Source organism: Ciconia boyciana, chromosome 4 (genome assembly GCF_034638445.1).
Source record: "Ciconia boyciana chromosome 4, ASM3463844v1, whole genome shotgun sequence".
In the NCBI taxonomy this organism is placed as follows: domain Eukaryota; kingdom Metazoa; phylum Chordata; class Aves; order Ciconiiformes; family Ciconiidae; genus Ciconia; species Ciconia boyciana.
In genome coordinates this window covers 72,621,769-72,637,019 of record NC_132937.1, presented here as the reverse complement: position 1 = coordinate 72,637,019, position 15,251 = coordinate 72,621,769, and the positions used below count along the sequence as shown (strand labels likewise).

At 46.5% G+C, this 15,251-nt stretch overlaps 1 protein-coding gene across 1 annotated transcript in view; it reads right to left on the bottom strand.

The window, feature by feature from the left end:
- Nucleotides 1-15,251, bottom strand: part of TRABD2A (TraB domain containing 2A) — an 81,036-nt gene that overhangs the window by 56,639 nt on the left and 9,146 nt on the right. The gene's annotated exons all lie outside the window — the stretch shown is intronic.

The following is a 15,251-nucleotide window of genomic DNA, read 5'->3' as shown; positions in this document are numbered from 1 at the left end:
TGAGCTTCACCAAGGCTGGGCAAAGAGGAGGAAAAGGAAAATGGTACCACAGCCTAGGGCAGCTTCCCTGCAAAATTTAGAATAGATCTGAAGCAGCTCACCCTCTGTCTGGCTACACAGGACCCTCCAAGGATTGCCCAAGAGCTGCAGGACTCCTTTTTCACAGTCTTTCCTAAGCCAAGCCTATTCTGGCTTGGGGGACACATTGTGGATCCACCACTCTGGCTCTACATCACATGGCAAACTGCCTTATTTAGGGAGATCTAGCACCCCGCAGCAGCTCTACAGACACTTGATCATTTTCTACAGATGTGGACAAACAGCTTCTCAAGAGATCTCCAGCACCTATCTTAAGAGCAAGAACAGAAAAGCTTGCGGCACATGGGATCACAACTGTGTAGGCTAAGCAGATACCATCGAGTCATCATCATCACTCCACTGCATTGCCTGGGAACCTGCTTTATGCCAGCATACAGTCCTGCACAACCCCTTCCAAACCACAGCCACCAGCACTGAGCTTAGCAAAGAGCATGCAGGGTGGCTTCTTCCAGACAGACATCGCTGGCAGAAGGGTATATAGAAGTATCAATTATGGGCGAGCACACATCTCTTAAAGACAACGGTGTCTGGAAACACCTCTGTTTCTCCTGTCTCACAGTCACACAGCGTCTGATGCGCTTACATTCCTGAGCTGCTGAAGGATGCAATTCCTCTAAATTTTAGATGTCTGCTTAGCTACTGCATGTGCACAATCACACATGATGGCACTGGAAAAACAAAACAGTGCCTTCTCTCAAGAACTTCCCCCAATGAGCTCACGACTTCTGGAAGTTATGAAAACATTACACTCCAGCAGCCACAGACAATGGGCTGCTGTGCAGGTGACCCGGCTTCCCTAATCCACCACGACAGGGAACGGATACATTCATGACAGGTCTTCAAAACACCGTAATGGACTTGAAATGCTACCAGCCTGAAAATTGCGTGAGCAAGGCAATGTGTTTGGCCAGGTTCCCAGTCCTCACTGAACACGGGGGGGGGGATAGAAGAGACATCCCCAACCTGTCCACAATGCTATCTATAAGTGGCACCAGAATGACATTTTGGAAACAGTTCTGCAATAGCGGTAATAAGCTCCAACTCTTGCTTTGGCCAGCTGGCCAGGATTCAGTGCAGACTGAAGAATCCGGCCTGGAAATGTTAGCTCTTAATGTCAAACTGGACTAGCCTAAAATAACAACCAAATTTTAGGCAAAGGAAACTGGATTATTCCCAGAGGATTCATTACAATGCTACTGTGCAGACATGCTGTAGCTTTCCCAGACAGTATGAAAAGAGGAGCAACTTCTGCTACTTACCAGCACCACTGATGCCTCAGTTTCCCACCTGTATGCATCACAGGCTCCCTGCCACTGTTGCTGTCCCAGTAACTACCGCAAAACACTGCTCTGGGGACCAACTCAAGCCATCTTCACAGGAGCACCCAGGAAAGTGTCTTGTGTTCCAGGATAGCCTCGGGCTAAAGGGACCTAGCAACACAAGTGCTTTTTAAATAATTCTTCATCTGCTTAATGCTCCCTGTGCTCAGTGCCACAAATCAATGGCAAGCCAACGGAGCCAACAGCAAGGGCCGTCATCACTTACCAAAACCCCAGCCCTCCGCTTGACAGCACAGGGTATGGAGAGGGCTTTTGTGAACGAGGGGAGCAGTGCCATCCTGTACGCTCGCAAGGCAGGGCGCTCAGTGCCCGCCTGCCATGCATCCCCGGAGCAGCCATGCCCTGGGGACCATCCCCTGCCCTGCGCCAGGTGGGGACAGCAGTCCCTCCCCTTTACAGTCTCCTGGAAAAAGACGTAAACCACGGAGGTTAAGGCGGGGGCTTAGTGAGATGAAGGAGGCATTGAACTCTAATGACTCACCCATGACTAGCCTGAGCAGGAATGTGGCTTCCAGGCAGCATTATGGCTTTATGGTCCCATTTCATTCCTTGTTAAGCAGGTAAACAGAACCCAGAAGAGCTGGCGCCTGCTCCTTTGGGATCTTCCTCTGCAGGTATTGTGCCACTGAACGCAGCCCTCCAAGTCTTTTGGTCCCTCTCACATGTACACACACATTTGGCTGATGCGTGAGGGCATTTGGAACTGGCTAGCAAAGGCCTCCAGTACCTCAAGCACACAACAGAGCCCTCTGCTTGGTGGTTTTGTTTCAGTACTCCCAAAAGCTCAGCCCATTTGCAGAGGATGTGCACAGCTTTGACCTGCAGCTCAAAGCCTCAAAAGCTCAAAGCCCCTACTCCTACCTGCCCTCATGCTAAAGTCACAGTACCTCTGTTTTATAACAATTTCTTGTCCTATGTCTCATTGTCAAAAAAACCCCCAGTCTGGTTTCAGATTAGCATAAAGAAAGTCACATTGGCACTGACAACAAACTTACAAAGCTTCAACCTGATCTACAGAAAAGATCTACAAAAACCCAAGAATCTGGAAGCTGCTTGAAACTGCTTGTCTAGCCTTAATTACAGATGTCTAAATGACCCAAATTGGTATTTTATAAGACAGAACAAAATGTACATTGATTCCATGCATGAATCGGCAGCCCTTGAACACTACCTAGCAATCTTTCTTGTTTCAGAGAGCTATTTGGTGGCGATTTAAAGCCTGAATGATGGCAATTCCACCAGGTCCTAAGGAAATTTGTTCAACTGGCTAATTGCCTTCACTAGAAACCAGTTATATTGATTCTGATAGCGTGCATCCTCAGCAGCTAGGCCACTGGACTTCGGGCTTTTGCTGCATTGTCCCTCTTCCTCAGACAGATATCCAAGCATGCTCATGAAATGACTTGTCAGTTTATCTACAAACAACTTCATAGATCAAGGTTCTTTACTCTCCTGTTGTACAGGCATGACCTTCAGGTCCCAAATTAATTGTGTAGCTCTTTTCTGACCTTGCTCAAATTCTTCAATGCTCTCTGAAGCGCTGACACAAGGACTAAGCAGTGTTCCTGCACTGGGCTCCCTAGCACATTTCTCCCCTGTTCCTACCACTTACCTGAGGACTGCAATCTCCCTCTCAGCTGCAGTACTGGGCTTGGCAGTCATATTCGCTAGTTGTCTTCCAAGCCCTTTGCACCATCAATGTCTTCCAGATAAGGCCTCCAGCCGTACTAGCTTGACCCCCATGCTTTGCTCCTAAATGTACAGCCTTGCATTAACAGCGCTAGAGGAGCCCAGCTTTCCAGGTGACTCAGCTCTGCTTCCACAACTGACCCATTGTTTACCTCCCCTCCATCTGCAGGATCTCCATGTTTGTGCAAACAATTATTTAGTATTTACATCACTGACAAAGCCACTGGTAATGCAGGGCCAGGAACAGATACCTTCCATACTTCTTTATGAGCATCTTCTAGCTTCCCTCCTCCCCGGTGCAAGATGACTCTCCATCTGCAGCCATTTTATGAGAATGATCACTTCCCCTGTGACTGTTTACAATATGTCACTTCAATTTTGTCTAGTGTGTACTCTTATATCAGAGTTCACCAGGAACGAAGTCAGAAGCCTTCAAATCTATGTATAATTATGTCAACATGACGACTTTTATCACCAAAAATCACACTCTTAGCAAGAAGTGGGATCATGTTTGTCTGACAAGACCAGTTTACCATTCAATGGAAATTGGCTAGCATCATCCTGCCTTCTCTCAGCTCTTTACCAGCTGCAGAGCCTATCAGCCTTTTTATGCATTGAGTAAACTGAAGTTTGGGTAGCCTGACAAGCTACTCACTCATTGTCCCAGAATAATGCTGATACAGTAGGTTTGTTCCACTGCCCTTAAGTTTTTCAAGTGCCTGTATTAATGATTCAAAGAGCTTCTTGGCTTAGTCTCTAAATAGTCTGGACTGTAAGTTAACCATTGTTAATGTTTTGTACATTTAAAAACACTGACATTTAACATTTTTCCTAATTACTGGAAGTAATTTCTTACTGGAGCAGAAAATATTCCCATATGACCAAGCTATGAACACACAGTCTTCTCCTTTCCAAACACCAAGAAACAGTTACTGGTTATTTCTGCCTCTTCTATTTCATAAGCAACAGTTTTGCAACCCTGTTCAGTATGGAGTCTGTACCACTGCTAGAATTTCATGAATCCCTGATACATTTAAAGAATCCCTTCTTATTGTTCCAAACCCACTGCCCAAAGGCACTCCATTGGTACCCTTCAGTTCTCTCATCAATTGTCTGCATTTCCTTACAGATTACTTGTCCACGTCGCTTCCTCTATTTTTCCATTCGTTGTATTTTGGGTTTTTTATTGCTGCTTTCATCTCCTCTGTTAACCAAAACAGCTTTTTTTAACTAAGCAATTCATCTTTGCAAATGCCGAATTGTGGTTTCTCAGGGATCTAATACAGGGTTCTTGAACAACTCCCAATTATCATTCACATTTTTATGCTTAAGTTTTTCCTCCCACTTTATTTGGCCTATAATTATTTTTAGCTTGGGGAAATTAGGCCCCCTTAAAGCACCAATCATACATATTATTGGTTGGGACTATATATTCCCTTTTCACATAGCAAATTAAGTTCAGTCATGATGACTTGTACCTAAGCAAACACTCTTTTCAGTTCAGTGATTAATTCATTTTTATTAACGTGGATGAGGGCCGAAATGGCATTACTCCAAGCCAGCTGTGGTACCTTCTAGATATGAGTGTTATTCACCTATGTGTTTTAGGTGAATAGATTTCTTCCAGTGCTGCAAAAACATACCTGAAATACCTAAATGGAAGCATAATTTTTCTCTCTCTTCTCCTCTGGCAGATTTTCAAGGAGCCGCTCACCCAGGCATTGCACAATACTGATAACAAGTACTTCCATCCCTTGTGGTGTTGATCAGCTACAACTTTGAGCTTTCCATGTCTTCTTCTTTTGACTTACCAACAGCTTCACAGCAAATAAAAAGATACGTGGTGTCACCCTCTCTTCTTTCTCCATTTCGTCCCTCCTAGAAAGCATGGCTGTAGCTACTTTATTTTTAAACATTCCAAACATGAAACTCATCCCACCAGACTCCAGCTGTAACAATAGCCCATTTATCTTAATAAAAAGGCCTTATAAATTCACACAGGCATGAAACTTGTGATCAAATTACCCTGGCCTAACAAGTTACTGTACACTGGCTGAGCAGCAGAGACTGTCCATGAGCCCAGACTTAGGCCGGACTGTATGAATCGTCTCAGCAGTAATGCCTCCCTGCGCAGCTCCCAACCACTCCTTACATGCCTGCATTTTGCAGGGTCAAGCCTTTGTGCAGGCACTTGGGAAACTGGAACTGCACTTGGGAAACTGGAAATGCAGTGCTCAGTGCAATTTGTTGAAACACTCAAGCTGTCACAGACCACGGACTGGTGAGAGGCTGGGAGCAGCAGTCAGACTGGGAGGAATGGGTCTGCTTAGACACCTCTCACCAATGCAAGACTGAAAGGTACACTACCTGTCTACCAAGTAACCACCATGGACTCAAGGATAGTATAGATATACCTCACCTCAGGATGTCTGCAACTGCTTGAGTACAGAAATCTCAGCCCTAAAAATCCCCAGAGACCTACCAGACATACCTACCAGATTTACCAGACATACCAACAGCAATAGGACTTCAGTTCCTCTCTCAAAATGCTACAGAGGAATTTGTATGTTTGCACTTTGGGGGATACCCTGAAACTCCATGGGCAAGAATTTCCCCAGGCATAGATGGAAGTCAGGGGGAGTTCCTCCATGGTTATAGGCATGGGATATCACAAAGCTGAGGTTAATCAATACACACAGGTGGTCAAACTGCTGCACAGTACCAGCAGAATGACTTGCTTTGGCCAGAATAAGGTCAGAGTTTCAAAACTGAGCTCAGAACATGAGTAGCAAACCTCTATCTGTCTAGCGCTGGCTAAGGGCATGTCTTCCCTACTGAGACAGCCCTGGTCAAGCACGCTAGCAACTACAGGGTCAAGCCTTCCCAAAGCTGCACAGCCCTGAGATGTCTAGTGACAGACCTGGGAGAGTTAGTTTTGTGCCGATCCTGTGCAACTGTAGAAAGCTAAGCTGCTTTAGCCCTCTTTACCATTGGATTCTGACATACCTTACCTGTCTTTCTGGGTGCACAGCAGAGGGGTAAAACTGTGGGATTTTCAGCACCTGAGTGATTTAGCCAGCTCCCCCCTGCAAAACAAGTAGAAGAGAAGCCCAAAGCAATAACAAAACCTGCTTTTCACCCTGTTTCTTCAGGTGTACGAGGGAGCCAGGACTTAATGGTCTGATGAAAGGTTTGCAGGTGGAGAGGCAGGGAGGTGCTTAGGACAATGTCCAGATGAAAGTTCAAGTTTTCTCAGCAGTTAAAATCTTTAAGCAGTTAATCCAGGACCCCCAGCAAAGGTAAAGCTTTTACTTGAAACAACTGAAAATTTAGCTTACACTCAATCAGAGGAATCCAGGGCTGTAGCGTCAGCAGCAGGGTCCTCAACAACATCCAGCAGCACATCACTGCAGGGCTGCAGCTCTTCTGCCAGTTCAGAGCTTCTGGTGTTATTTATATAATTGCTTCCTACAAGAAGTCCAAACACTTCCTCTGAGCTTGTAGGAAGGTCTTCAAAATGCCACAAGGTGCCAGAAAACAAAGCCAGGGAGATGTAGTGATGCAGTCCCATGCTGCCTTGCCTCAAGCGTGAGTGAAAATAGGCTTGAGTCATGCTCAGAGCGGGCTCCTTGCTCAGCTAAGTGGAGCATACGATGAAACCGATTTCCTTGGTGGGGGTAGGATGGCTCATCCTGTGTGACATCCCAGTAAGCCAACAAGTGCCACTTCTGAAAGGTGGAGGGGGCTACCTGTACTTGGGGCACTCTCAAGACAGCGGCAAGGCACGACGCTCTCCCCATGAGCCACGTGCCTCACTGGAGTCTCTCACTACAGCTATTGCAAGTGGCCAGTATGAGGATCTCAACACCAGACATACCCATCAAAGGCAGCCAGCACCTCAGCTTTTACCTCTAGGAGAGAGGAATACTCATGGGATGATGCTTGCTGTCTGGATCAAGTAGCACCAATTTATGTGCAGCAAAATCAGCCAGATTTTATGCACAATTGCAAACCCAGTTGATTTGAGCTTTGACAGCCTGATGGCCCATAAAGATGCATAAATATTTTTCTCACATGGTACTGTTTGCGGGACACGAGGGAAGTGGGACACTGATAAATTTTAAGTAATCCACACCAAAATTAAGGGTTTGAGTAAATAAGATGAAAATCAGACTCTACCACTGAGTCCACTGATGATGCAACCTCTGTGCAAAAGAACCATGCTCAGAAAGCAAAACAGGTCAACACAAAACCACATAAAAGCTGCCATTAAAAAAAAAAAAAAATATTTGCTAGAACATTCCTGTAATGTGTTTATCAGATGCTTCATGTAAGTGAAGTCTGAAACAGTGCATCTTTTTTTGCCAAAGATTAATTTGAGTTCTGGCCAAAGCTAGCAATCCTGATAATCTTGTTAGAGCAAAGAGACTGAGAAATGCACAAAGCCAGCTACCTAAATCTTCCTTTACACAGTTATATGACAGGATTGTGATCACAGTAAATTGCAGACTAAACACTGTTATGCATTTGGCTTTAATTGACAGGACTGTTCTTAAGTTGCATGGATGGATCCCTTCATAAACTTCTCCCTGGTTTCAGACTGCACAGCCAACTGCTCCCCACGTGCTTGTCTGTTCACATTTGACCTCTGCATGCTCAAGAAAGATAAGCCTCATGAAAAGGAAGGAAATGTGAATGTCTGAGTGCTCCAGCAGGGACACTGCCAAGCTTAGGTTGGCTGACCTGTTCCTTATCAACTTCCAAGCCCACCTCCTGTTGCCAGCGAGCCAATAGAGCTTGAAAGCTGTTGTGTCTGAGCACTAATTTTTATTGCCACTTGTCTCAGGTCGAGTCTCCAAGCACCCACCTGCACAGACTGCATGCTCCAGGAGACTGGACAGATGCATCATGACCCAGAGCGCAACCTGGACTGCAGGCGCTGCATGCAGGACCGTCACACGTGCCAGGGTCAGGCTTTGGAAGGAAAAGGGCTGTTGCATCCCCAGGAGCACCACCTCACCTGGCAACCTGACAGGAGGAGCTGCTACTTTCTGAGGGCACAGCACACACAGGGGTGACAGCAACACTCACCCAGAAGCCCAGCCTGCCCTGGCATCTCTCTTCCAAAAGTGAGCAGGAAGACCAGGAGGAAGGAGAGCGGGCAGCCAGCTACTGGCACTCCCAGCACAGCCCGGCACCAGGCAAGTCTCATACAGAACACCTAGCCAGGCCAGGTTGATATACATGCTCTATCTCCACAGGCACTGCCGGCATAGCTCAGTACCTCCAGAGAGAAGTCATGCCCTTTGTTTCAGCTGCTCACTTTGGCCACACCTCTGGGAAATGCAGCCTCAGCTATGTTTTGGAAGTACGACCTTCCCACACCTGCCCAGTGGGGCAGAAGTCCAACACTCTATCTCCAACAACGGCAGAGCACCTACAGAGCAGTTCTTCCCCTGGCACCTGCCTTCAGTTCAAGCTCTGAGGGGCTGAGGGACACCCTGAGCCAGAGACAGCACTTGAGACATGTATGAGACTGCCTGGTGTGACTATCCTTCATGAATCTGTCTAATCCCTTTGAAACTGTTCCCATATCTTGGTGTCCGAGCATCCTTCATCCAGGCATACTGGAAATGAATGACGTCTTGTGTGGACACGCATCTACCTGCTAAGCCTGCTGCCAGATAATTTTATTGAGTGACCCAATCTTTCCTCCATTATAAAAAACAGTGAAGAATTGTTCCTGCTGGTCCCTTTCTGCATTAGGCAAGATGAAGCAATAGACATCTTAAAATTGTTTTTCAGCCTCCTCATCCTACTTGCAATCAACCTTTCTAACTAGCTAATAAAAGCCTTCATGAAGACTACAGGAAATAATTATAGGATTATAGAAAATTGCAAGTCAACAAGGATAATGGAAACCATAACCTTTCCAAAAATCCTGATAAGCTTTTTGCAAGCTTTCAAGTCTACTTGGTAAAGGCAATAGCATCAGTGAACAGACTTCTGAATAGAGTGTATGGCAGTAGGAATTTAGAGAAATAAAAAACCAACACATCACACACTGAAGACAGGGGAAACAAAAATGGTAGGTTTTGTTTCATCTGCATTCACCTAAAAATGTGAATGCAGATGAAAAACAACTGTGTAAGTTACTAAAGACCTCTGCAGGGGTAGTTCTTTGCTGTACAGTATTCAACGTACACGTCAACAACCCAGAGGGCAAAAAAACTCCAGCAAACCCGAACTCTATCATTAATGGATTTCACAGATAAAACAAAGGTCAGGGAAGCAAACTAATTAGGGGAAGAGGGCAGAGGTGCTGTGTAATCTGAATCTCTTTTTAAAACAAAGATTGTCTGCTGGCTTGCAGTTCGTCTTGGCCATGGAGCAGACAGGGACTGGACCACAAGAAGAAGGGTAACACACTCTCTTTCCTGGGAAGCAATGAGAATAAAAAAGACCTTGAATCCCCCAAGCATGAGCTCTCAGAAAACCACCGTGCCTGAATAAGCCACAGCCAAACTCAGATGGATAAACAAGGAAAGATGAGGATAGTGACAATACCACTGCGCCAAGTACACACGTGACTGCCATGACGCAAGACAGATGCTGCTAGGCCTGGGAAGAGCTGAGGGAACAGTTAATACGTAGAAAACGTGCCCCACTGGGAAAGGCTCAATGGATTCCCTTTGCTTCATTTAACAAACAGAACATTAAAGGACAAACCGATTACAGTTACAGTACCTGCACAAGGTAGAGAAAGGTGATAGCAGAGGCTCTTTGGTGGAATACAAACCCTATAAAAAAATCAAACAGCTGAAAGCTGAAGCTGGGCTGTATTCTTGGTCTGAATGTGTCCGGGTTTGTTGAAGAAAACCAAAAATTAGTCTTTGGAACTGCTCCCATGGGACAGAAACACTGTCACTGGGATTCAGGAGCCAAGTGGGATCCCCATGGACCTAGCAATCCCATCTGGGCCAAAAATGAACCGTCCTACAGCTGCTGGATGGGAGGATGACAGCACTGCAGTCCAGTTCTTAGATCAGAAAGGAAGCTGCCTTCTACAACTCTGCAGGCATGTGCCTTTAGGTTGTCCAGAATGGTTGCAACCTTGCTGTCCAAGGGAAAAGCTGGCAGCTACAGTTCCACACTTTGAGTTTACTAATGGGCAATAAGTAGTGAGCCCTCAGGACCAGGCATCAGACAAAGCCACAGCATCAGGCTACTGTGGCTGATCACCCCAAGTCTGCACCAAGACCTGAGAACATGCAGACCAAAGCTTAGGACGGAGGCACCCGACTGCCTGACCAGCTGAACAAGCCAAGCCCACATCGCCTCCCTGCTCCACGCTCCTCACTGTTGGTTGAGTTGCTCCAAAAAGCATCCAGCCCAGACCTTCTGCGTGCTCCCTCAAGTGGCCTCCAATGCCCAGGACCCCTCTCAGCCCACTTGACAGGGCTATGCTCCTCTGCAGCAACAGTACTCTCACCCAAAGATAGAGGATCTCAAGTGTCACAGTGTGTGTCTGCCAACCAGCCCACCAGCCTAGTGCTGACTTGTCAGAGGAGAGCGGGATAACCCAGTCACGAGCACCCTCAGAGAGGTGTACACAACTCATCGCCCAGCCCTCACTAACTGGGAAAAGGGGAAAGCGTATTGGCATGCTCATGCTGTAACACTGGGAGCCAGCCACAGGCAAAGTGCCGCCCATGGGAGCTGCAAGGAGAGACGAAGCCACATTTACTGCCTGACGTCTTCTGTTTCTGCTGTGTAATATGCTGAGCAAAGGGCATTTTTAATGGGTAAATCCAGATAGTTGATAGGCACGCAGAGTGCAAATGCAAGGAGCTTGTAATGGCACATGTGACTACTGCAAACTGGTGCCACAGCAAAATCTGCAGTTTGGGATTTCAAAGCCCTACCACAGAGTCCAGACTGTTTGAAACAAAGTCTCCGCCCTTCTGAACATAGAGGCAGCAGATCAGCAACTGAATTCCCCTTTTACTCTCACCAAGAGAAGAACCCTGAACTCCCCAGGGAGTTAATAAGATCTTAATTAAACTCTAATTATGACAATAGAAATGCAAAGCCTTAGCTATTTTGGTTCCCACCAGCTAGCCCATTCCCCATTCCTGACGTCTAGACCTGGAGGCTGCAGGTGTGTCTACACACAAATGAAAACAAAAACAAATCTAGGTCACAGACTCCAGCAGCCAAGGATGCAAACAGGATCAATTCAGTTGTTTCAGCTCCAGTTGATGTGCAGAAAACCCTGATGTTCCCATCACCTGAGGAGGGAGGGCTGTTCCTCACACATACATCTTGAAGTTACACCCTCGGGGCAGAAGATGTAATCAGGTTACGCAAGTAGTGTCCCGTCCAACTTGTTCAGCAGTGAGTGCTCTGCTCCTCTGTCAGCTTTCATCAAACAACTGCTCTTCGCCTTGCTCCAAGTTTGGATCTGAACTAGTCCTTGCAGAGCTCCCACCGTGTGCCCCTCCTTGCTTTTTCCTTTCTCTGAGGTTCTCTGTTACTGCTGTTGCCAAAAGTGAACCTGAACCGGGGTCTCATGAATGGAAACACTGCCAGATCTGACCTCATCGCCCCAGAAATTAAGGATAAACATTATAATTGATCAACTCAATGTAGCAAAAAAGCCCTTTGTTCGAAATGAGGAGACTAGCACAATTCTCTCCAGTTTCATATCATATCTGATTTCAAGCCATCACTGCTGTTTCTCTAACTTCCTTACAAGGGGAAAAAACCAAACCAACCAACTCTCCCCTCCACATTTAACAAGGCAGTGGTGTCTTGGCTTCCTACTTTCCCCACATATGTGGACTGCTCCTAAATGATAGCTTTATACCAGGGGCTATCAAGGGTGGCCCCTTCACCAAAGTGGGTACATAGATTAAGCAAGAAAAATTATGTTGCTGTTAGTCAGGAGGCTTGTATTTGCTAAGCAAGAGTCTACAGCTCTCAGAGTCGTGTCAGTGGTCCAGAACTTGGAAGAGCTGGGAACCCTCTAGAAAAAAGCAGGAATCTCTCAGCGCTTTGTTGCTTGCAGAGGTTGCTCTTTGAGTAGACACATGAACAATTAATGTCCTAATTAATGCAAGACGATCGATCCTAGAAGCTTTTGCTTCATTTTCTATCTGCAACTAACTATATGAGGAAGTGGCTGAAAGATGCAAAAGACAAGACTTTCAATGCTCAGTCCCAGAGCTGGAGCCAGGATTTCAGAAGCAGTCAGTCCTTAGTGGCTCCCTGCTTTCTACTGACACTCAAGCAGCTTTGAAGATTACTTTTGAAGATGCAGCCATGTATTCAGATGCTCAGGTAGAAACACAGTGTTGTGGCAAGGTCTGGACACAGGAAAGCCATGTCTGGAAAACGGTTCTCAAATCAGGAACAGCTAACAGGGAGGGTCTTCCATCAAGTGTCCCAAGCTTGGAGAAGCCAAACTGGCCAGGGTCTTGGCTAGGAAGTGGTGATGGCTGGACAGCGTTTACATGCGTAAGCCTTGGTCCCACACAGAGGGTAGACACAAGTCCAAACTTCTTGTGTTCAAGCTCAAACCAGTCTGTGAGAAACACAGCCTGGACACCACCCGAGTGTGCCAAAGCACAGCCTGTTTACAAGCACATGGCACGGTACGGGCCAAGGCCAGCTCATTTTCTGAGCCAATACCAAACTGATGTTCATGACACTACCGCTGGAGCCAACAGCAAAGCTATACGGGCTTTAGGCTGGAGCACTAATGCCTCCAATCCAGCAAACATGTAAGCACATGCATAACTTGAAAGGAACAGTTGGGAGGTTTGAGGGACTGACTCCAATGCTGGAAGTCAGCAGTGGCAGATTGTGTATAGCTACAAAGCCTTTTATCTTCTAGAAGCCCAGATGCTGCTAGGAATGAGACGCAACTTTATAGGGTACTGCAACAAGAGAGGCACTACCCATGAAAGAAGGTGGAGTGGGAGAAAAAAGTCTTTTAAGACAAACCAGGATAGAAAGAGCATGAAACAGAAAAATAAACTCCATGGCCCTGGTATGGAGACAGACTAATCTTTCCATACTCCCTGAAGTTGCATAGATTTTGGAAGAAGACAGAGGGATTAAGGAGGCAGTAAAGTATTTCACAGATTGTGTACACATCATTGTGTACCATATAGAAATGATACTTTTATGGCCTGGCTATGCGGGCAGCCAGCCTGAGTTGAGCAAGAGAGAGATTTGGCAGGTAAAATAAGAGAGTCATAAAACAAAAGATAAAGAGGAAACTGGAACAAATACAGTCAAAGAAAAAGAGCCACATGACAAGCAGCGTTAGCTGTGGTATGTGTGGGTTTTTTTGTTTATTTTATTTTTTTCCTCTCTCTCCTCACAAGGAGGAGAAGGAAGTCTCTAGCTTGGGTTTGTCTGTACTTTGCAGTTACTGAGCATTGTGCAACCCCATGGAGACAATCAATGATAAACTGTTCCAGACGTTCACCTGCAGTAACATACCCACACCAACCAGGCCTCGCCCGACAGTATGGATCAGAAGAGGGACCTAGCTAATAACAATGTATTGCTTGTAAGTGGCCTGGAAGTCCTCCTCACCAGGTAGTACAACCATGTCATAAGTGAAAGAAAGAAAGAAAGAAAAAAAAAAAAAGAAAAAAAAAGAGACATAAATTGAGAGCACTGAACTTGCTTCTCTGCCAAGTAAATCACCTCTCTGTGACTCTGCTGCAACAAAAAAGCATTTCTCGCACACGATTAGACCATTCCTTATGGTTTTGTGTCCCCATTTTCCCCAGCAGAAGTTTGTAAGTCGTCCATGTGTGTTCGCTCACTTGAAAGGCAGACACAGAAGTGGTCTAATGCTGGGGGTTCCCAGACAGCAGCACAATACCAAAGGAAATAATTTTCAAAGAGCCTATTTCAAAGTCTTTGTTTGGTTTATATTAAACACATAATTAACTCAACTGCCTGAACAAACTAAGAAGAAAGCTCTGAAATCAAAGATTTACAGAATTGCCAACCATGAGAGTTCACAAGTCAGGTTCTGAAACAACCATGAAATTGGCTTAGAAACATAAAAACCATCTGCCTCTGGTTCTCCTTTTCCTTGAGCTGCCTGTACTGGAAATCTAGTAGTGGGAGGAAGTGAGGGTGTGAATTTGCAGTGCAGTAGCTGCTCCAGACCTGCTCCCATAACGGACAGTCTGCTCCTTCTCCCTGGAAGAGAGGGAAGGTGCGGGAGGAGCAGCAGCTCGCATGATGCACATCTCCACCCACCGCCGGGTAATCAGGGGCTGTGATTTTCCCAACTAGAGCTAAGTTTCTTCTGCAGTTCTGGTTATCCTGACCCACTCAGCTGGACTCTCACAACAAACGTCACCAGGCTGGGCAACCCTGGATGTTGCAGCTCTGTATCTCCACCCCACGCAGCTTCCCAGCTCACATGGTATTTATTCCAGCTGCAAAACAGCACAGCAACAGCCACTCTTTGAAGAAAGATGCATGAAGGCCTAAAGTAAGCTCATGCAACTGTTGACACTTAACAGGGACATGATTTGCAACCTATATTTTTCAGCCTCCCTACCACTATCTTACAAGGCAGCAGAGAAAGCACATGCCCCCCCCCATCATGCTAAACCAGAGGGGCAGCGTCAGCAAAAGAAAAACACAGGCAATAATGTTAATAAAGCCTCCACCGGGTAAGAGCTCGAGGAGATGGGACTTCCCTGCCCATTCCTAGGGTGGCTGCAAGCAGTGACAGTACAAGGATTCAAAGCACAGTTAAGCAAAAGACTGGAGATGCAAATGAGGTTGCCTAGCTCCAAACAAGGGAAGAGGAGTGCAGATGCCCTGCCTGCAGTTAAGGACTGCACAAGCGATGCACCCTTGGGCTGCCGTGCTATTCCCTGCACCGTGGCCCCCTGCCAAGATTGGCCTGGGTAGCAGCACTTCGGTCGTCTGCCCCAAACTGCTGTCCCTGCCCTTGCTGAGCTGCCCCTCCCCTTCTGCTCCTTCCCTTCCAGCACAGGAAACTGCATCAGTGATGGGACAAGCTTCAGGATGCAGGGGAACGGGACAGGCATCAGGTGAAACTCCCCAGCCCCATGACCA